This window comes from Bos indicus, chromosome 10 (genome assembly GCF_029378745.1).
Source record: "Bos indicus isolate NIAB-ARS_2022 breed Sahiwal x Tharparkar chromosome 10, NIAB-ARS_B.indTharparkar_mat_pri_1.0, whole genome shotgun sequence".
Taxonomy (NCBI): Eukaryota; Metazoa; Chordata; class Mammalia; order Artiodactyla; family Bovidae; genus Bos; species Bos indicus.
In genome coordinates this window covers 60,761,001-60,784,602 of record NC_091769.1, presented here as the reverse complement: position 1 = coordinate 60,784,602, position 23,602 = coordinate 60,761,001, and the positions used below count along the sequence as shown (strand labels likewise).

At 41.0% G+C, this 23,602-nt stretch overlaps 1 protein-coding gene across 4 annotated transcripts in view; it reads left to right on the top strand.

Moving 5' to 3' along the window:
• GALK2 (galactokinase 2) overlaps positions 1-23,602 on the top strand; it is a 154,720-nt gene that overhangs the window by 121,291 nt on the left and 9,827 nt on the right. The window lies entirely within an intron of this gene.

The window sequence follows — 23,602 nt, the reverse complement described above, 5'->3', positions numbered from 1 at the left end:
TCCTATGATTTTCTCTTGCAACTAAAGAGAAGTGATGGAAGTTGGTTACTTGGTGGTTATAGAGTTTCCTTTTAGCTATTTCCCATTCTGGTGCTCTTGCTTTAGAAAATGTAAAGCCATGTGGCATCCAGTGGCTTGCTTAATTTAAGGAGCAAACTCAACTTGGTCAGAAACTTGGTGCATGAGCTTTTGTGTTACAGAAAAGCCATGAGAAGTGCTGTGGAATCTTCTTGTTTGATAAAAAGGTAGTCCTCATGGATTATCTTATCTACATCAAAGAAGAGTAGTTTTTAATCTAATGGAGAAATATAAAGGTACTTCACAGTATAAAAGGAGTCAGTAATTTCAGTTTCCAATTGTGTTCTCAATATAAAGGAAATCGATTTAAAAATAGCTCATAAGATATCAGGTACTACATTCTATGATTTTAACACATTAAATTGTTCTTATAAGAATTTTGAAGAAAAAATTTTTTATAAAGAGCCTAGAAGAAACTTGGAGAAGGCAATGGCACCCCACTCCAGTACTCTTGCCTGGAAAATCCCATGGATGGAGGAGCCTGGAAGGCTGCAGTCCATGGGGTCACTGAGGGTCAGACACGACTGAGCGACTTCACTTTCACTTTTCACTTTCATGCATTGGAGAAGGAAATGGCAACCCACTCCAGTGTTCTTGCCTGGAGAATCCCAGGGATGGGGGAGCCTGGTGGGCTGCCGTCTATGGAGTCGCACAGAGTCTGACACGACTGAAGTGACTTAGTAGTAGTAGAAGAAACTCCAAAGGGTCTTTCTAGAATTTACAGATATTGGTTGAGCAGAAATCTTTAAAATTTGTATGATGAACTTATAATAAGGCCAAATAAAAATGAGTCCTTTAGTTTTGTCTTTTGTTTTAATTTTAATAAGATAATAGATCCCTCTGAAACAATATAAAAGAATAAATCAAGTAACTATTTTTTGTTGTGCACAAAAAATATGCTTTAGTTGTTCTGGAATACAAGTGTGGAGAAAATTTGCTTTCCCTTTTTCCTTTCCTCTCTTCCTAGTCCCTTTGGTTTGCTTCTCAGCTCCTGTTGACTTCTAGCTATCTGGCCACAGAGGGCAGGATCATGCTAGGAGTAAAGCTTCTTCAATTTTTAGGAAGAAATGGGCTGAACTGTTAACCCAGATCAGTTGGGTTGATGTTTCATTCCTCGGTTTTCCTCTTCCTCTTTCGCATGTGTGCATCATATACCCCTATCCATCAGTTCACCTTGCCTCTTCATATACTTAGGGAACTGACAATGCAGTGCAGACATAATCTATTAAGTATGATTTTAAAGCTGTTGCATCTCAAAACTCTCAACTTCTGTAGGGACAGCTCAGTGCCAGTGTGTAGGAATCACATACTCGACTGTGATGTGTGCTGTGTACCGGTCAGAGTCTAGTCACTGAGGGGTAGGTCAGGGCTCAGAATCACTCTTATCCTACAAGGCTAATAATAATGGGGGCCTTGTTTTTGGCACCTGAGGCCATCCTGGAGCCACTAAAATCAGGGAATTCTGGAATTTTCATTCACTTTTGTGAGAGTTTTAAAAGAGCTGAAATGAAACAGATTCTGCCGGTACATTTTGAGAAGTTGACCCCTGCAGTAGTCTTACATACTTGATGACTTACAGTCATCTTGGACTGAAGTAGGCCCAGAACTTATGAACCTATGAGCTTGACCGCCTCTTCATACTATGTACCTTCAGACCCTTGAGTTCCCCACGTTTCTTGAGTTAATGTGATTTGGGCAGGCTCAGGAGTAGAAGATGTGGGAGAGTTAGACCAGTAAGACTAAACCTTCTCTTCTCTCAAACACTCTGATCCTCTTTCTAACAGAAGATTTTCATCTCTCTAGGAAGGTCATCCTTTTATATTAAGCTTTCAGCTTCAGGAATATTGTGCGTGTTTTAGGAAAGGAGGAAGAGGGGGGAATCTCTTCTGATAACAGCAGCCGCATAGACTCTGGTGACCTGTGGCTGTGATGGCAAGCTGGAAACTACTCTTCTAGCCTCACAGGAAATTCATATACAATAGTTACCATGATGGCATTCCCCAGAAATAAATCCTAAAATAGTCATAGCAGCTAAATGTGAGTTATGAGGCACCGTTCTTTCATAGCATTTGTATCCTTGAGAAAAGGTCCTTGTTTTGTGCATTTCTATATTCCTGTTCAGTTCAGCTCAGTCATTCAGTCGTGTCTGACTCTGTGACCCCATGGACTGCAGCACGCCAGGCTTCCCTGTCCATTACCAACTCTTGGAGTTTACTCAAACTTATGTCCATTGAGTCAGTGATGCCATCCAACCATCTCGTCCTCTGTCGTCCCATTCTCCTCCTGGCTTCAATCTTTCCCAGCATCAGGGGCTTTTCAAATGAATCAGTTCTTCACATCAAGTGGCCAAAATATTGGAGTTTCAGCTTTACCATCAGTTCTTCCAATGAATATTCAGGACTGATTTCCTTTAGAATGGACTGATTGGATCTTCTTGCTGTCCAAGGGACTCTCAAGAATCTTCTCCAACACCACAGTTCAAAAGCATCAATTCTTCAGTGCTCAGCTTTCTTTATAGTCCAACTCTCACATCCATACATGACTACTGGAAAAACCATAGCTTTGACTAGATGGACCTTTGTTGGCAAAGTAATGTTTCTGCTTTTTATATGCTGTCTAGGTTGGTCATAACTTTTATTCTAAGGAGCAAGTATCTTTTAATTTCATGTCTGCAACACCATCTGCAATGATTTTGGAGCCCCGCCCCCACCTCCAAATAAAGTCTGTCACTGTTTCCATTGTTTCCCCATCTATTTGCTATGAAGTGATGGGACCAGATGCCATGATCTGAATGTTGAGTTTTAAACCAACTTTTTCACTCTCCTCTTTCACTTTCATCAAGAGGCTCTTTAGTTCTTCTTCACTTTCTGTCATAAGTCTGCATATCTGAAGTTATTGATATTTCTCCCAGCAATCTTGATTCCAGCTTGTGCTGGAATTCCTGTGGTACCTAGTAAATGCTTGATAAATGAATAAATGTGTTAAACTAATTTTCTTCTGTTCATATGGAGAGGTAATGGGTAGGAGGCCAATTAGAAAATGTACTCAAGGTCTAGCTAGAGAGTGGTTATTTTGAGCCTTTAAGAAAATCTGTTCATGTGCATTAATATTCATAACAACTAACAGTGAACACTTAGCTATGTGACAAGCACTATTCTGAGTACTTTTAAAACATTTGCTGCACGTGTTTGTTAATATGTTCTTCATGTTCAGAGTACCTACATGAAATAGTTCTTTTCAAGGTTGTAAACTGTGCCATAAACACATTCGGAAAATGAAAGTGTTAGTTGCTCAGCTGTGTTTGACTCTTTGCAACCCCATACATGGGCTGTAGCCTGCCAGGCTCCTCTGTCCATGGGATTCTCAAGACAGGAATAGTCGAGTGGGTTGCTATTTCCTTCTCCAGGGGATCTTCCTCACCCAGGGATTGAACCCAGGTCTCCTGCTTTGCAGATGGATTCTTTACTGCCTCAGCCACCAGGGAAGCCCTTAAACACATTTGGACACACATTTAAATACTGATGCACTCCCACCTCCTTCTCCTCACTCTCTCAAACTCCCCTCATCTGTTCACAGTGTTGAAGTATGATAGTCAAACTCCCAAAGTCAGATAGCTCTGAGGGAATAAAGAATTTTTTGGTAGGTATTATTTTTGTTTGTTTGAAATTTGTTTAAAAGAGAAAAGCAAATGAGTTTGGCCATTACAGTGTTAATTAGATTTGTGTTCAGTGACATAACTGTTAATACTGATGAATATTCCTTTTTCATTGTGTAAACAAAGAATGTTACTAAGATTTTCCACCCAACACAACAGTCTATCTTGCATCCCAGTGCTTTTGACAGTGGTCTCTTAATTCACACATGGACTTTTCTGTAAGTGAAATATAGCACAAGTTATTTAGATTTAGGGCTTCCCTGGTGACACAGATGGTAAAGAATCCCCCTGCAATGCAGGAGACCCAGGTTCGATCCCTGGGTTGGGAAGATCCCCCAGGAGAAGGAAATGGCAACCCACTCCATTATTCTTGCCTGGAGAATCCCATGGACAGAGGGGCCTGGCAGGCTGCAGGCTACAGGCTATAGGGTCACAAAGAAAGAGTTGCACATGACCTAAGTGACTTAGCACGCATGCATATAGATTTAATTTAGAGGAACATAAAGAATAAAGACTGGCTTTAGATGGTTTTGATGCTAGGAACATCCCATAAGTTAAATTCCAGTATTTTGCTACTTTACAGAGAAGTTAAACAAGACAGAATAATTAAGTAACTTGCCTAAGATCATGCAGCTCAAAGTAACAGAGTTCGGATTCAAACCCACACATTCTGAGTCCAGAGGCCTCCCTCTATGGTCTTAACCGTTATGTGACATGAGGCTGTCAGTCAGGGTTCTGTCAGAGAAAGAGATGTGTTATAGGAATTTGACAACATGCAACTTGTAAGCTGTTTAAACAGTGTTCGCATCTGGTGCTGAAGCCTGAAGTCAGTAGGAAAGACAGGCAGGAAGTGACAGTGGATGTAGGGGAGAGCGAGGGCAACCTGGAGCTCGGGAAGAGGAGCTGGAATCAGGGTCAGACTCACTACCTCCAGGCCTCCAGTTCTGATGATACCGGTGGAAGCCAAACATGTACCTAGTCCAATGCCTAGTCCAAGAGTAGAAGTTGAAGGAGGAGCCAGTGGGACCTGGAGGTGCTGCTCCATGCCACAGGGCGAACCAGCAGCTGAGGGACAGTGTATGCAAGTGCTTGTGGCGCTTGGTGCCCTTGCGTAGATCTTTGTAGCATAAAAAAATATGCTACCATCATTCTTAATATGCTTATTTCCCCTGTATGTACCTGGCCTCCTGACCTTACCAGTCAACTTGTTCATCCCAGTTGTCTTCTTGGCCTTGGCATGACTTTTCCCCCAGGGTTACTCAGGTCTCTACCAGCCTCCTTGGCCCGGCCCCTGTAGTTCCTGGCCACCTTGTCAGCCCCAACGGCCTCTGACTCTGGCCGTGCTGGTCCTACCATTCAAGGCTGCCTCAAGGGAAGGGAAGAAAAAGAAAGGAAAAGGACAGTGACTATACATATATATTCATTTTTTTCTTAAGTCTAAGAGATACATGACTTGTTATTACTGAGTATTCCCTTCGCTTGAATTTTTCATGGATGTATCTCTACTTTCTGAGACATGAAATGATTTATTTTGAAAACTGTCTCATTTTGAATCGGCTATAGCCGATTAACAATGTTGTGAACAGTGCAGGGACTCAGCCATACACGTACATGTATCCATCCTCCCCTCAAAACATAATCCCCGCCCCAGCTCAAGTAAAACCCAATCCCATTCAGGCTGCCACATCACACTGAACAGTTTCCTATGCTGTACAGTAGGTCCTTGTTGGTTACCCATTTAAAATAAAGCAGCGTGTACATATCTATCCCAAACTCCCTAACTATCCCTTCTCTCCGTCCTTCCCCCAGCAACCATAAGCTTGTTCTCTAAGTCTGTGAGTCTGTTTCTGTTTTGTAAGTAAGCTCATTTGTATCATTTCTTTTTAGATTCCACATATAAGGGATGCCATATGATATTTCTCCTTTTCTGACTTACTTCACTCAGTCTGACACTCTCTACGTCCATCCATGTTGCTGCAAATGGCATAATTTCATTCTTTTTAAATGACCGAGTAATACTCCACTGGGTCAGGAAGATCCCCTGGAGAAGGAAATGGCACCCCATTCCAGTATTCTTGTCTGGAGAATTTCATGGACAGAGGAGCCTGGCAAGCTACAGTCCATGAGATCACAAAGAGTCAGTGTGACTGAGCACAATATTCCATTGTATATATCCATTACACAATGGAATTGTGTTTTTCCATTCCTCTGTCGATGGACTTTTAAGTTGCTTCCATGTCTTGGCTATATTGAAAATATCTTTTTTGATCCATCTTCCAGAATAATGGAAATAAAAACAAAAATAAATAAATGGGACCTACTTAAACTCAAAAGCTAATGCACCACAAGGAACAATAAACAAAACCAAAACACAACCCATAGTTTGGGAGAAAATATCTGAAATGATGTGACCAATAAGGGATTAGTCTCCAAGATTTACAAATAGCACATGATGTTTAACAGCATCAAAACAAACAACCCACTCAAAAAATGGGCAGAAGACCTGAATAGACATTTCTCCAAAGATATACAGATGGCCAATAAGCACCTGAAAAAAATATTCAACATTGCTAATTATTAGAGAAATGCACATCAAAACTACAATGAGGTATCACCTCACACCAGTCAGAATGGCTATCATAAAAAAAAAAAAATCCACAAACAACAAATGCTGGAGAGTGTGGAGATAAGGGAACCTTCCTACACTGTTGATGGGAATGTAAATTGGTACAACCACTATGGAGAACATAAAAAACTAAAAATTGAGCTACCATATGACCCTGTAATCCCACTCCTGGGCATATATCTGGAGAAAAACTTCATCCAAAAGGATACATGCTCCCCAGTGTTCATCGCAGCACTGTTTACAATAGCCAAGATGAAATTATTAAAGGATCAGTTGTGAATTTATTAGATGCTGTGCTTCGAGTAGAATGAGGCTTCTGTAGATATGAGGATGGCTGACCTCTCATTGTATCCCCTGGTGCTTCTCTGCTGGTTTGCGTTAGGAAACCACCTTCTGTAATCCTTGTCTACCTAAGAGGCCAATCTTGTCATTTCTATGTTCCTTCCTTTTGTTGCTACCTTTACTTTCACGTTCATATTTTTAGGTTTCCATATAATTAAATATTTTCCTTGTATACAAAGTTGCTTTTCTTATAGTTCTGGTTATTTTGGTCAAAGTGTTTATTCTCCTGTACTGCTGTGTTCAAGATGATTTTTCTTCAGTAACAACCAGTTCCGACATCTCAGGGCTTGACCCAACAAAAGTTCATTTCCACTCTGCCTTTCGATCACAAGTCAGCAGATGGTCTGTTCATCTGAGACAATCAGGGACCTGGGCTCAGCAGGGGCTCCATCTCAACGTGTTTGCCCATAATCACTGTGGTCTGAGGAAGGGACTGTGGCTGATGGCTCACTGACTTTTAACAGCTGCCTCTTATTCTCTTTCATTGGCTCAAGCAGGTCAAGTGGATGTGATGAATTTCAGAGTGGGTGGCAAGTGCAGTCTGTCTCAACGTGTACAAGGAAAACTGGAACATTTGGAAACAGCTCTAACTAATGAAAACCACACTGACCTGTGCTGTGTAGCTGGGAGTCTCAGCCCATTTAAATCTTGCTGATACCAATGAAACCAGCTTATTTTCTCATCTTAAAATATGAAGCTGACATTTCCTTTCAGACAATTGGGATGATGAATATTGTTTTGACCAGATTCCAAATTATCTTCACTTGAGGATTAGACATACTATGACATCTTTTTAAGATGCACATTTCTCTCACACTGGCATTTTATCTGCAATTTGTCTGGTGAAAGCCTTCTTAGTCCTCATGGCTTATCATTTTTTCCCCATCTTGTGGCATTCAATCTCTTTTCAGGAAACTGTCATTCTAGAATCTTAGGGCATGGTCCAGGAAAACCTCTTCGCTGTTTGATATTAATAGGTTCACTTCCTATGCCTTTATTATTTTCAAAGTACCTAGCTTCAGGGGGAAGAAAGTTTCCTAGCAAAAACTTCTGAAGTAGAAACTGTGTACCTCTTCCTACTTACATCTGTTTGTTCCCAATTTGTTACATGTGAGTCAGCAGAGGTATGTTACTATGCATGTACCTAATCATTTTTGCAGATTACTGCCAAATATCAATAGTAATGACAACAAAAATTATTATTCATTATATCTGTATAGACATTCACAGTTTTAAAATTGAAGTATGGCTGCTGTAAAATACGATGTTACAGGTGTGTAATATAGTACTTCACAATTTTTAAAGGTTATACTCCATTTATAGCTGTTCTAAAATATCTGCTATATTCCTTGTGTTTTACAGTATACCCTTAACAGCTTGTTTGACACCTAACAGTTTGCACCTCTTACTCCCCTACCCCTCTATTGCCCCTCCTGCTCCCTCCTGGTAAATGTTCGTTTTTTTTAGATTCTACATATAAATGATATCATACGGCATTTGTCTTTCTCTTTCAAGTCCATCTGTGTTGCTGTATATATCATATATACGTATCATATATGTTTGTACATATATTATATCTTCTTTATTCATTTATATGTTGAGAGACACTTGGGTTACTTCCATATTTTGACACTTAAAAATACTACTACTATGAATACTGGTATGCATGTATCTCTCTGAAGTAGTGCTGCTAAGAGTATTGGGGTGTATGTATCTTTTTGAACTTTTTTTTTTTTTTTTGGATATTTACCCAGATGTGGAATCGCTGGATCATATGGTAGTTCCATTTTCACTTGTTCTGAGGTGTCTCCATACTGTTTTCTACAGTGGCTACACCAATTTACAGTCTCACTACCGTTTGTTCTTTGTGTTCTTTTATAACCATTCTGACAGTTGTGAGGTGATATCTCATTGTGGTCTTGATTTGCCTTTCTCTGAGGGTTAGTGATGTTGAGCATGTTTTCATGTGCCTGTTGGCCTTCTGTACGTCCTCTTTGGAAAAATTAGACATTCAAAGTTTTAAACACATAAATATCAATTGATCGTCACTCATGCTGTAAATTCCAGATGAAAACATGGCAGGGCACCGCTCTATGTTAAGGGTAGAGACTGTATGTGGTTTTTCTTTTTTTTAAGTTTGAGGAAGATGATTCCTTGTATTGTCTTTAGGAGGCAATGGGGTGGGAGAGACCACAAGAATGAACATCCCTCAGTCCATTAGACGTTAATGTTACAAAGCCTTTCTTCTGTCAAGGACCACTGGTGCAACATTAAAAAGACCAGAGACTACTTCCATAGGAAAGAAGTATGTTTAGTCTTTTACTGGGAAACTATGAAATGTTCCAAGAACAACAGATATAAAATTCTAGTCAATTAAGACAAGAAATAACAAGATATGTGCTTCATTTCTGTCATTTAGACTTATAGGGGTAAGGGGGACAGATGAAGATCAAAAAGGAAAGAGTCATATGGACAAAAATAAAGGTAAAATGAATCTAATAAAGGGGGGAAAGCCTGACGTGTACACACTGCTTGTTTATGGAGGAGCACATACACAAAAACAGAGAAACCACAAACAAACTCATGCCTGTGAGCATTCACTTCCCACTCTGGTTCCCAGAGGGCTGCACAAACACATTTGCGATCATGGGCTTCTGTGAAATAGCATCCTTATTCATCTTTTCAGGATGCTCATGCTCAGTCATGTCTGACTCTTTGCGACCCTTTGGACTGTAGCCCACTGGGCTCCTCTGTCCATGGGACTTTTCAGGCAAAAATACTGGAATGGGTTGCCATTTCCTACTCCAGGGGATCCTTCCTGACCCAGGATCAAACCCAAGTCTCCTGCATTGCAGGTGGATTTTTCACCCACTGAGCCATTGGGGACGCTCCCTCTTTTCAGTCTATCACCAATTATACTGCAAACACCTTGAGAATAGGGGCATCTCATTAGATGTTTATGAAATTGAAACATTTTACCTTCCCTAATTCTACCCTTTGGAAAGTCTGGGTGCAGTGTAGGCATATTGTCTTCAGTACTCACCATGAGGCTATTAGGACAAGCTCCCCACTACGAGTTCGCCCCTCATCCATTGCCCAGGTCACCTTCTTGGTCTGCTCCAGAACACACTGTTCAGAAGCAAACTCTGGGCAACATCCTGTATAATCTAGCTGGGATTAGATTTTTTGTGTGGCACATAACATAGCTTCTCACTTGCTCAAACTGTTGTATTTTGGTAAACTACTACTTTTGATCATACTGGCAAATAAGTGAGTAATGTAAGAGAACAGAAGCAAATTTTTATCCTTTTATTCAACTGGTACTCAGTTGAGAGCAACTATTCAAGCATTGTGCTAGATGCTTTAAGTTTGAGGTTATTTTGGTTAGCAACAGATGCATTAGCAATCTGTAAGGCCAGAATAGTTCTTGCCCTCATTTATTTAGCATTTTGTGGGAAGAAAATACTAAAATAATGATTAAAGTGTTCTGATGGAAATATACTACTTATTCTCAGATAACTACTGATTTCTCCTCTGCCTCTCCTTCATCTTTGTCTCTTACGTTTTTGTTCTGTCTTTAATTCAGTTCATGGGAGAAAGCAAAGACAAGAAGAACTCATTCCCTTTTAGGTTAAAATACCAGCACTGGCCAGCTCTAGGCAAGTGTGACCATTGTTTTCCATAGTCCTTCATTCAGCTCTGACCAAGATTCCTGCCCAACTCCCTGAGCTCTTTTCAACTGACTTGAGATTGCTCCTTTAATGTTTTCTAAAAACAAAGTGTTAGGGTAGTTCTGGGAAGTTAATGAGAAACTAGTTTCCTCAAGAAAGAGAGGCAAACAAAAATGCAGCTCATCCAGCCAGCAGTTCTGGCTTCTTCGTCTGCTGCTGGGATGGGAGCTGATATTTATTGAGAATCTGCTCTATTCAAGACAGGGTGTTAGGCTGAGCTACAAAGATAAAGATGGCACAATCTCTGCCCTCCTAAAGTAGTGTGTGATCATTGTAATTAGAAGGGAATACATAGTATTCAGTGTCTGGAATGTTGGGGGACAGCTTCATGGAAGAGGGGCCTTGAGATCTGGGGATTACAAAACTAGTCTGGGTAGCATACCGACATGGGCCTCCACTCTTGGACAGGCAGTGATGGAGTGTGGTATCGCAAGCAAGGCATGGTGCCGACACACCGTAAGAGGTTGGAAAGGGTCATGAACGTTCAGTAGACCCATTGTGTCCCACTGCATTGGACTGTGTGTGCCCGCATTTATTGGACCATGGAACAATACTGCAGCATTTGATACAATGAAATACTGGGGAACACCGTGATCAAAATGGTAATTGGGGAAGTTTATTATGGTAGCTGTATACAGGTTGATGGGCTTCCCTGGTGGTTCATGGGTAAGGAATCCTTCTGCCAATGTAGGAGACTGAAGTTTGATCCTTGGGTCAGTAAGATCCCCTAGAGAAGAAAATGGCAACCCACTCCAGTATCCTTGCCTGGAAAATCACATGGACAGAGGATCCTGGCAGGATACAGCCCATGGAATTGCAGAAGAGTCAGAGAGGACTCGTTGACTGAACAACAGCAACAACAATACAGATTAATAGGCAGTAAGAGGGAGGCCAGTTAGAAGGTAGAGCAGTTGTTCAGACCTGGGATAAGAATCCAAAGTACGAAAGTATAGAACGAGAGGGAAGGGAGCAGTGGACTCTGTCTTGTCATTTGAATGGCGCTGGAGTTAACAGGAGCTTACGGTATTGCCAGAAAGCAGGATGCAGGTGCCAGTGCCTGCAGCAGAGTGAAGCAAAGGTTTCAGGATCGGAGGAGTGGAATGTATTATAAAACAGTGCTGGCTCTTCTGCTCCTGAAAATCTGAGAGAGGGAAGCTATAAATATGTGGGGGTGCTGTTATTCTCTACAGACAAGATGGCATTATGCTGTGGATTTGAAAACATTCACAAGTGCCTCTTGGAATGTAGTTTTCCATGGATTAATGTGGTTTGTGTTGAAAACACACACACACATATATATATATATATATTTCATCAGTGGTTTTGCTTTTAAAAGCAGGTGGTTAAAGCCTTTTTTTCCTCTTAAATGTAAAATGCTAACTTAATTTAATCTTTGCAGCATGGGAATGGGATATTAATGTGGCTGAAAACAGCTGTTTATTTTTTGTGGGTTTGACCATTTCAGAAACTTCACATTTATGAAAAATATTATTACTGGGGAAATAAATTTGAAACTGTGGTCCAGCTTCAATGAGGACTGTATAGTGTTTTTCCATTCTACTGCTTAAATACTCCAAAGATTCTATGCCTCAGAGCAGAGACTTATTATAACTGTGCTGCATAGGAAAACAGGCACTCTGGAGTGTATTCTGAAGTGGTTCCCCCCATCCACCTCTGCATGGCTGTTCTTGGAAACCAACTCTTAGTTTAGCCCAGTGGAGCTATGTGTTTGGAGAGAAATTGGCTAGTAGCGTGCAGCTCCATGATTGTGCAAAGACAGCTAAAACCACAACTGCTTTTAGTGCCCCCCTTCAAAGAGTGGGAAACCATTTTGGGGTATGGGAGCCTCAAAAAGATTAATTATACACTTACATGATAAGGTTTCCAGTTCTCTCTGACCAGCCTATTTATTTATTTTCTTTTGATTAATTATCCCAAGATGAAGTTTTTCTCCAAGTTAAATCTGATTCCCAAAATATTTATCACTTTTAGTTTGAAGACCAATGCTCTGTGTTCTTCCATCACCACACAATCTTTTTGCAGTTTGGTATTACAAGGCTTATGTGAAGAAACTCACTGTGTTGAGAATGAAGGAGATGACTGTCCAGCTCTACTTTGCATTCCTCAGACTGATGTGGGGAGACCACTCTTAAGAAGGGCATGCTGCTAAGTCACTTCAGTCATGTCCGACTCTGTGCGACCCCATAGATGGCAGCCCACCAGGCTCCCCCATCCCTGGGATTCTCCAGGCAAGAACACTGGAGTGGGTTGCCATTTCCTTCCCCAATGCATGAAAGTGAAAAGTGAAAGGGAAGTTGCTCAGTCATGTCCGACTCTTAGCGACCCCATGGACTGCAGCCTACCAGGCTCCTCCATCCATGGGATTTTCCAGCCAAGAGTACTGGAGTGAGGTGCCATCGCCTTCTCCGAAGAAGGGCATACACGGACTAATGTGTATTCAGGGAAATTATCAGTGAGGGAGACTTGAAATCCAGTCATGTGAGGGAAACTGGGTGGGTGGTCTGGAGAAAAGATTTAAATGCTAACAGAGCTGTGGTATTTCACTGCTGCTGGGGCAGACACTGTAGCTTAACTACCTGGCATCCAGGCCTTTTCCTGGGGAAATCTGTTATGTGCATGCTGGAGAAGGAAGGAAGGTTTGCCTCCTATGGTAAAAGTTGAGGGGTCAGATTTTCCTCTTGTCTTGTCACCTGAGTGTGAGCAAGGGTCCTTGGTTCCTCCTGTGTCCTGGCACATGCTTATGTTTTGGGCTTTCAGTCTATTAGGCAAAGGTCCATTGACAAAGTATCTAGAATCTAATGTCATAGCCAGACTTGTGGAGGAGACCTCAGCAATGGTCCTCACTGTCTATTTCACTCGGTGCGTGGCTTATTCCCACCTGGATTCTCAAATGCTAATAGAGATTAGGAATATGTAATCCTAATAAATTTTGTGAGTTCTCTAATACCTTTAAAATTAATTCCTTTCAATTAAGTTAGTTCATATAGGTTTCTTTTGTTCAGAAACAATAATCCTGACTATATAATTGCTAAAGGCCAGTAATCTTTTCTTGTTTCCAGCTTGAATTCTTAACTTGAATCCAAGGAAACTGTATGTTGAACTGTGTGTAGAATTCCATATATTTATGCACTCAGATGGGGGAGAGAAGGTTCATAGCTTTATTCTATTCTCAAAAGTCTCTATAACCCTAGAAAGGCCAAGAACCACTTATGTACAGGATACAATGTAAAACCTTACTTAGCATAACATATAAAGCCCTTATAATCTGACCTCTGCCTTGTTGTTCAGTTGCTAAGTCATGTCTTACTCACTGTGACCCCAAGGACTGCAGCACACCAAGGCTTCCTTGTCCTTCACCATCTCTTTGAGTTTGCTCAACCTCATGTCCATTGAGTCAGTGATACCATCCAACCATCTCATCCTCTGTCACCCCCTTCTCCTCCTGCCTTCAATGCTTCCCAGCATCAGGGTCTCTTCCAATGAGTTGGCTCTTCACATCAGGTGTCCAACTATTGGAGCTTCAGCTTCAGCATCAGTCCTTCCAATGAATAGTCAGGGTTGATTTCCTTTAGGATTGACTGATTTGATCTCTTTGCTGTCCAAGGGACTCTCAAGAGTCTCCTCCCACACTACAGCTCTAAAGCATCAATTCTTTGGTGCTCAGCCTTTGTTTATGGTCCAACCTTTACATCCGTACATGACTACTGGAAAAACCATAGCTTTGACTAGATGGACTTTTGCTGGCAAAGTAATGTCTCTGCTTTTTAATGGGCTGTCTAGGTTTGTCATAACTTTTCTTCCAAAGAGCAAGTGTCTTTTAATTTCTTGGCTGCAGTCTCCATCCACAGTGATTTTGGAGCCCAGGAAAATGAAGTCTGTACTGTTTCCATTTCCCCCCCATCTATTTGCCATGAGGGATGGGACCAGAGCCATGATCTTAGTTTTTTGAATGTTGAATTTTAAGCCAGCTTTTTCACTTTCCTTCTTCACCTTCATCAAGAGGTTCTTTAGTTCCTCTTTGCTTTCTGCCATTAGGATGGTGTCATCTGCATATCTGAGACCTCTGCCTACTGCTTTTATTTTCTCTTTTACTGTATTTCTTGTTCCTACTGGTCTTCATCCTCTTTCTATGCTACAATCACAATCAAGTCCTATGAATTCTTTAAAAGCACCTTATGCCCATCCAAGTACTAACCAGGTCTGGCCCTGCTTAGAGCACCTCATGGTTTTTGACCTCCATGTTTTTGTTCACAAAGTTCCTTCTGTCTTAATTTCCCAATCCTTTCACCCTACCTTTTAAGTGGTTTGCTGGACAGCTAACTCCTCTTTTAGACTTGGGTGGTTTCACATTTTACTGGTAGACTCTGAAGATCATGACCACTATTCCCCATCCCTCAGCCTACCTGCTTCCAGCATTGCCAGTAACTTTGTCAAGCTAGTAGCTGGCATGAATGTCTCTTTGCCATCCTGGGGCATTCTCCAGAGTCACTGAAAGTTGCTGTGCTGCCCAGGCACATCTCTGGGGAGAAGTTAACCCCTCTAGGGGCAATGATGGCACTGTCTGTGGATAAAAGACCCAGGCTTCCCTTCCCTTTCATAGGTGGACCTGTTCCCTTCCAACATGGTTGGAACCATGGTTCTCCATGGTTCTTCAGAGAGATCCCTGAGCAATTGGGTGGTGGTTTTTCGCTGTGGTGACCTGCATATTAAGCACCTTTATTGACTTTTCTTCTTTTCTGTCTCTCCTTATTTTTGTCCTCCTGTTTCCTGGATTTCTGCTACTTGCACTCAAGTCTTTGTGTCAGGCTCTGCTTTCAGGCTAACCCAGATTGGGATACCCTATTGACTCTGAGCCTCTACTTTGGCTGTGAGGAGCTGTCTTTCCATCTGTTGCTTGTTATTGCTCATTGTTGTTTCTCTTTAGTAGACTATTGGAAAAAGGAAGAGAGTTCCAGAAAAACATCTATTTCTGCTTTACTGACTATGCCAAAGCCTTTGACTGTGTGGATCACAATAAACTGTGGAAAATTCTGAAAGAGATGGGAATACCAGACCACCTGACCTGCCTCTTGAGAAACCTATATGCAGGTCAGGAAGCAACAGAACTGGACATGGAACAACAGACTGGTTCCAAATAGGAAAAGGAGTATGTCAAGGCTGTATATTGTCACCCTGCTTATTTAACTTATATGCAGAGTACATCATGAGAAACGCTGGGCTGGAAGAGGCACAAGCTGGAATCAAGATTTCTGGGAGAAATGTCAATAACCTCAGATATGCAGAGGACACCACCCTTAGGGCAGAAAGTGAAGAGTAATTAAAAAGCCTCTTGATGAAAGTGAAAGAGGAGAGTGAAAAAGTTGGCTTAAAGCTCAACATTCAGAAAACGAAGATCATGGCATGTGGTCCCATCACTTCATGGGAAATAGATGGGGAAACAGTGGAAACAGTGTCAGACTTTACTTTTTTGGGCTCCAAAATCACTGCAGATGGTGATTGCAGCCACGAAATTAAAAGACACTTACTCCTTGGAAGGAAAGTTATGACCAACTAGATAGCATATTGAAAAGCAGAGATATTACTTTGCTAACAAAGGTCCGTCTAGTCAAGGCTATGGTTTTTCCTGTGGTCATGTATGGATGTGAGAGTTGGACTGTGAAGAAAGCTGAGTGCCGAAGAATTGAAGCTTTTGAACTGTGGTGTTGGAGAAGACTCTTGAGAGTCCCTTGGACTGCAAGGAGATCCAACCAGTCCATTCTAAAGGAGATCAGTCCGGGTGTTCCTTGGAAGGACTGATGCTAAAGCTGAAACTCCAATACTTTGGCCACCTCATGCAAAGAGTTGACTCATTGGAAAAAACTCTGATGCTGGGAGGGATTGGGGGCAGGAGGAGAAGGGGACGACAGAGGATGAGATGGCTGGATGGCATCACTGACTCGATGGACATGAGTCTGAGTGAACTCTGGGAGTTGGTGATGGACAGGGAGGCCTGGCGTGCTGCAATTCATGGGGTTGCAAAGAGTTGGACACAACTGAGTGACTGAACTGAACTGAGTAAACTATTCTTTTTTTTTTTTTTACTAAACACTTTATTTTTTTATTGTAGTAGGAACACATATGAAATCTATCCTCTTAATAAATTTTAAGCGTACTATACATTATTGTTGACTAGAGGTGAATGCTGTACAGTAGGTCTCTAGAGCTCATTCATTTTACTTAGTTGAAAATGTTTTGTCTGTTTGTCTACTGATGATTAACTCTCTACTTTTCCCTCCCCTAGTGTCTGGGAACCACCATTCTGACCTTTGATTTTATGAATCTGATGATTCTAGCTAACTCATATAAATGGTACTTGTCTTTATGTGTCTGGCTTATTTCACTTGGCATAATTTCCTTAAGAGGTCCATCCATATTGTTGCATATTGTAGAGTTTCTTCCAATTTTAAGGTTGAATAATAGACCTAGATAGCGTATTCAAAAGCAGAGACATTACTTTGCCAACAAAGGTCCGTCTAGTCAAGGCTATGGTTTTTCCAGTAGTCATGTATGGATGTGAGAGTTGGACTGTGAAAAAAGCTGAGCACCGAAGAATTGATGCTTTTGAATGCTGTGGTGTTGGAGAGGACTCTTGAGAGTCCCTTGGACTGCAAGGAAATCCAACCAGTCCATTCTAAAGGAGATCAGTCCTGGGTGTTCTTTGGAAGGAATGATGCTAAAACTGAAACTCCAGTACTTTGGCCACCTCATGCGAAGAGTTGACTCATTGGAAAAAACTCTGATGCTGGGAGGGATTGGGGGCAGAGGGAGAAGGGCATGACAGAGGATGAGATGGCTGGATGGCATCACCAACTCAATGGACATGGGTTTAGGTAGACTCCGGCAGTTGGTGATGGACAGGGAGGCCTGGTGTGCTGTGGTTCATGGGGTTGCAAAGAGTCGGAGATGACTGAGTGACTGAACTGAACTGAATATTCTATTATGTATAAATCATTTTTCAATCCATTCATCCATTGATGAACATTTAGTTTGCTTCTACAGCATAGATATTATGAATAGAGCTGCAATGAACATGGATGTGCTAATAATTCTTTGAGATCCTGATTTTAGTTCTTTAGGAGATATACCCAGAAGTGAGATTGCTGGATCATAGGATAGTCCTATTTTTAATTTTTTGAGGATTCTGTGCTGTTTTTCATAGAGGTTGCACCATTTTGCATTCCCACCAACAGTGTGCAAGGGTTCATTTCTCCACATCCTCACCAACACCTGTTGTCTTTTGTTAAGACTATTACTTTTTGAGAGTAAAGAGCTTATATTATTCATTGTTGTTCCCTTGGTATTATTAATAAACCTGGCATAAAGTGAATCGTTATCCATGTGTAAAAAACATAAGATATGAGAGTTTTCTTCAGATCTCTCAAGGGCTGTCTTGTGTTTACAAATGTCTGTGGAGCAGAAATAAGACCAAACAGTAGAATTTACAAGATGATGGACCTCTTCCATATGGAACTATCAATGCACCTAAGGGAGGGACCTTCATTAGTAACAGTGGTTTGTTATGGCATGATGACTCACTTGGTTTGTCCACTCTTCTGTCTCTAGCCAAGAATTCCTGTAATAGAGAGTTTTATGGAAAGTGAGTCCCACACACAGATGCCTACAGAGACCAGGCAGACATGTGAACTAGTGAGTCAGTCCAGGCGTAAGATAATTGGGAATGGTGGGAAGTACATGGAGATACTGTGCATGCCCCGCCTAAACAGGCTGGCTGCTCCTCAGCTCCAGCCAACAGTTTTGCAAGAAGGTAGGTTCACTACTGCCAGGCCTTTCATTTTTTTCAAGGGAAAACAGAAAATCTAGATTCTTAAAACTTCTCAGTTTAAAAAGTATTTGGGTCAAGAAAGCATCACTGTGGTTGGTTACTGACCATGGTTGTGAGTGTGCAACCTTTGTGTAATATATGTAGCAGAGGATGTTAAAGCCTCAGGTGTGAGGACAGCCTCCTCAAGAAACTGGCCTGGGGTCTGATCAGTTTGCCCCCTCCAGCCCATAAACATACTCTGCCTGTTCCCAGCTTGGGCCTTTGGCCATCCTGTCCTCACAGCAAGGAAGCTCTGTGGCTCTGGCATTTCCCACTATGGCTCTTTTTCCCACAAACCCTATCTTCTTGGTCCACCTCTAGTATTTCCTGCTCTTGAATATCTGCTGCACTTGGTCATTGTCCAGTGGTCTCATAGTCTGTCTTATTTAACTGAGTCATAAGTCTCTCATAGTAGGGGCTTCTATTTCACATGTCTTTCCTGTCATTTGTAGCATAGGGTTCTTGCAAGAAATACGCTTGCTCCTTGGAAGAAAAGCTAAGAGAAACCTAGGTGGCATATTAGAAAGCAGAGACATTACTTTGCCAACAAAAGTCCATCTAGTCAAAGCTATGGTTTTTCCAGTAGTCATGTATGGATGTGAGAGTTGGACTGTGAAGAAAGCTGAGTGCCAAAGAATTGATGCTTTCGAACTGTGGTTTTGGAGAAGACTCTTGAGTCCCTTGGACAGCAAGGAGATCAAACTAGTCCATCCTAAAAGAAATCAGTCCTGAATATTCATTGGAAGGACTGATGCTGAAGCTGAAGTTCCAATACTTTGGTCACCTGTTGTGAAGAACTGATTCATTTGAAAAGATCCTGATGCTGGGAAAGATTGAAGACAGGAAGAGAAGGGGACGACAGGGGAGGAGATGGTTGGATGGCATCACCGACTCGATGGACATGAGTTTGAGCAAGTTCCAGGAGTTGGTGATGGACAGCAAAGCCTGGCATACTGAAGTCCATGGGGTCGCAAAGAGTCGGACTGAACTGAACTTGCTCTTCTGAAGCTGAACTTCCAGTGTTGAGAGATAAGCACAGGCCACTGAACAAATAAGCATAAGAAAATTGGACAGTGTTTGTGAGAATAAATAAAGTAGTTTTGGGAGACAAAAATAGGATGGAAAGAATATGTGTGTGTATGTTTGTGTAGGTGTGATTATTCTGGGTTGGAAATGGGAGAAGGTCTTCCTGATGCTGTGACATCTGAGACTTGAATGACTGTGAGGGGCTAGCCATATCAAGATCAGGGGAAGAACATTCCAGGGCAACAGAACAGCTGATGCAGTGGGTCCAAGGCAGGAGCCTGTGTGGTGAGCTGGAGGCTCAGCAGGGAAGTCATCAGGAAAGGAAATTTTAGAACTAGCAACTAAATTATTCAAGTGAACTTATTGTACAATTATTACTGTTTAAATGTATATGGTTGTGATCATTTAGATCTAAGAATCTCTGCCATGATTTCAGGATCAGATTCAGTAATTACCAAAGATTCACAGAGGAGAAAGTGATTGTTTTAGAATTCACATGACATATCCTACTTTGAAGCTTCAGATTTCCCATGGATAGGATAGGACACTGGCAATGTTTCAGGAAAATGGCACCTGGTATTATATTCTTAAACTGTATTTGTGTTGGAAGTAGTCATATAGCAGTGAGCATTCATGCAGTAAGAAACAATTCCTTCATCCTTTAATAATTGCCCTCAAGGATTATAAGAGAGATGAAGCATCCATTTTAAAAGTTAACTGGACAAGGAAGAAAGCTTTGTCCACAGAGTTTCAGATTTTCTTGGATTTTCTGGTATCTACACAACAGAGACCTGCTGAATTGCCAGCCTATAACAAGCCACAACCCTGGATCCAGAGAGCATTTGTGATGTCCAGCCAATGCAGAACTGCTTTCCCTCCCAAAGGGTGGTCTCCAAATCTGTTGTAGCCTTTGGCAAGATGTTTGTATCACAATTAAAAACAGATGCCCTTTCTGCCCTTTCCTTTGTTGTCTAAGTTACTACTGTTCAGGGAGTGTGAGCCATGGCAGTCTCTCATGCACCTTCAGAACGCCCAGCGAGAGTCCTCATTAGACATTCCTGTCCTGAAGCCTTGCTATGAAACACTCTACAAAACAGAGTAGACACAGGGAGGTTCTAGTAATCTGCTCAGTACCTTCTGAATGTTTCTTATCACAAATCAGAACACCAGTCCTGAGGTTTAATATAAAAAAAACCCCACCTCTCTCTAGATAGTTTCTACTTGAGAATATTTAATCCTAAAGGAAAAATATCTTTAATCTTAAAGAACTATGTAGTCCTAAAGGAAAACCAAAGCATGCTCTTGCTAATGGACTGTTTGTTGTTGGTATTGAATTTTATTACAGGATATATTTGTATTATATATATATATATATATATATATATATATATATATATGACATTGACATTCCAGAGTATCAAAAATCACTGTAAATTCTTGACTAAAAGAGACTTATTAGAGATAAGACTGAATATAATGTGTGGACTTTGCTTGGATCCTGCTGTAAATTGAAATTGAAACAACTGGGAAAATTTAAATATGGATTGAATATGAAATGGTGTTAAGGAATCATTGGTAATTTTGTTAGATGTGATAATGATACAGAGGTTTCATAAGAAAATATCCTTATTTTATAGAGTTGCACTCTGAAATATATAGGAAGGAAATGTCACATGTATAATTTATTTTAAAACACTAGCAAAATATTGAAGAAAATATTGCAAAAAATTATTGTTCAGTCTAGGTGATGGGCGTATGGAACATGCTATTGTATTTCCTTTGTTGTCCTGTATATAACTTGAAGTTTAAAAACTTCTTTGCAAATTGTGACATAGAGCAATTTGTCAGCTAAATAGCACTATTTTACAATGTTAGTAGATGTTGCTTTATTGTGCCTTTTGTGATGCAGCCATAAATGTCAGTGGACCTGGAAACTAGATGCTTTTTTGGAAATGAGACATTACAGTAAAAATGAACCAATATTCTCTTCTTATGTATGCCCTCCACCCTACCCCCGTGCTCTCATTTTGCAACTTGGCCCATGAGGGAGGTGAAATAGTTCACAAATAAAACTGAAACATATGGAATCCTAAAGCTAGAATTTTAAACATTTTGTTTCAATGTCAACTTTTAAAAAGAATATTTTTAAACTATAGTTACCATAGTCATTTTCCTCCCTTTCAAAACGTGTATTCTATAATCTGGATTATATTCAGTTCAGTTCAGTTCAGTCGCTCAGTCGTGTCTGACTCTTTGCGACCCCATGGACCACAGCATGCCAGGCCTCCCTGTCCATCACCAACTCCCGGAGTCCACCCAAACCCATGTCCATTGAGTCGGTGATGTCATCCAACCATCTCATCCTCTGTCGTCCCCTTCTCCTCCTGCCCTCAATCTTTCCCAGCATCAGGGTCTTTTCAAATGAGTTAGCTCTTTGAACCACATGGCCAAAGTATTGGAGTTTGAGCTTCAACCTCAGTCGGTCCGATGAACACTCAGGACTGATCTCCTTTAGGATAGACTGATTGGACCTCCTTGCAGTCCAAGGGACTCTCAAGTCTTCTCCAACACCAAAGTTCAAAAGCATCAATTCTTTGGCACTCAGCTTTCTTTATATACATGGATTCTATTAACATGTATAAACTTATTGGTACTGTCTAATGTAGATACATGCCTATCAATGGCCCATCTTTGCCTTTCTCTATTCAGGGATTTTGAAGGAGTTCTTGTTAAATCTACTGGTGCTTTTTCTTCAGACAACTTTGTTGCAGATGCTATGTGCCAGTATTGGGTATTGTTAAGACTTTCTTACCTTAAGATATTTTGATATCTAGACCCTAAAATAATATATTTTAATATATAACAATTCTCAATAATATGTAATATTCCCATTTCCATTGAACCTATTGATAGAAATAACAAATTCACACTGCAGTGTGCACTGAGTCACATGACCTGGCTACTGATGGAGCAAAGCATGTTGTTGTATTTTTATCCCCACCTACACTTAACCTGTAAGTTCATTTTTTGACTTATTTTTCATCCTATGTAGTATCAGTAGTTATAGATTCAATACCAGAGGGAATCTGGCTGTCCCCTTTCCTCAACTTGTACATTCTTAGTAAGCTGTGAGTGCTGGCACTGCACTTTTTTTTTTTAATAACAGTGTCTAAATGGAGGTATCTTGGTTTTGAACTGGAGTTAAGTCATCTTTCTGAATGTTCAACAGTGAACACGCATGTGCACTTGTCACGTAAGGCACTGGTGAAGGTTCTAGGGAGTACCAGGTTGCAGACTATCAAATGCTTGGAACCAGAAGACCTGGTTTCTGTCTTCAGGAGTTGGCAAACTTTGTGGAGACAATTACTATGGGAAGTATATGATAAGTATATGAGTTATGAGGGTGGTACTGTGGAGGGGAAAAATGTAACCTAAAACTTTAACATAATTTGTTGGTTGTTAAGTATGTTGTCATGCATTTGGTATTTTTTAATATAAAATTATAAAAGCACTACTGAAAAAGCAGTAATATTCTAGGGGAGAGGAACCTGGAGGCAGACCCTGGAAGAGAGAATCATGTAGAAAAGGCTGCCTTGAAAGTATGTTCAGTGTCCTTCAGTTGGGGGGACAGGGCCAGTTTCAGGTAGCTCTGCAAGGAGGGAGCCAGGGAGAGATCCTACAACTTCACTCTCTTCCCTCCCATCTCTCGTTGATCTTCTCCCTTTTTCTAATCTAAAGGCAAGGGAGCCCACTGGTGTAGTCCATCCAAGTCAGCCTCCTGGGGCAGATAGCAGAGTAGATAAGGGCAGAAAGTAGAACAATTATCATCTTCTTCTCAAAATATAACAATATGAGGGGAATGCTTGGAGGGAGTTCTTCACAGAATCTAAAATGTTAGAGTTGGAAGGATCCTGAGAAATAATTTTCAACTTCATTTTGAAGATGGAGAAATGAGCTCTATTGAAATAGCAACTTGAGTACAGTGAGTTGTCACATGGCTGAGAAGATATGACAGACCTTTGGAGAGCCCAGGCTCTTCCTAGCAGGACAGGCAGATTAGCCTCTGTGTATTTTTCAAGTTTTGCCCAGAGGCACCACACTCACTCAGCCACTGTTCAGCATGAGTGAAAATGGTAAGAAGGTTTTGGTTGTTATTCAAGGGAACATATGAGTACTATAGACACAGTCAATGCAGTAGGGCTTGTTTCTATAACTGAAGTAAGAGTCATTCCAGATAATCTGGAAGGCACAGAAATATGTCA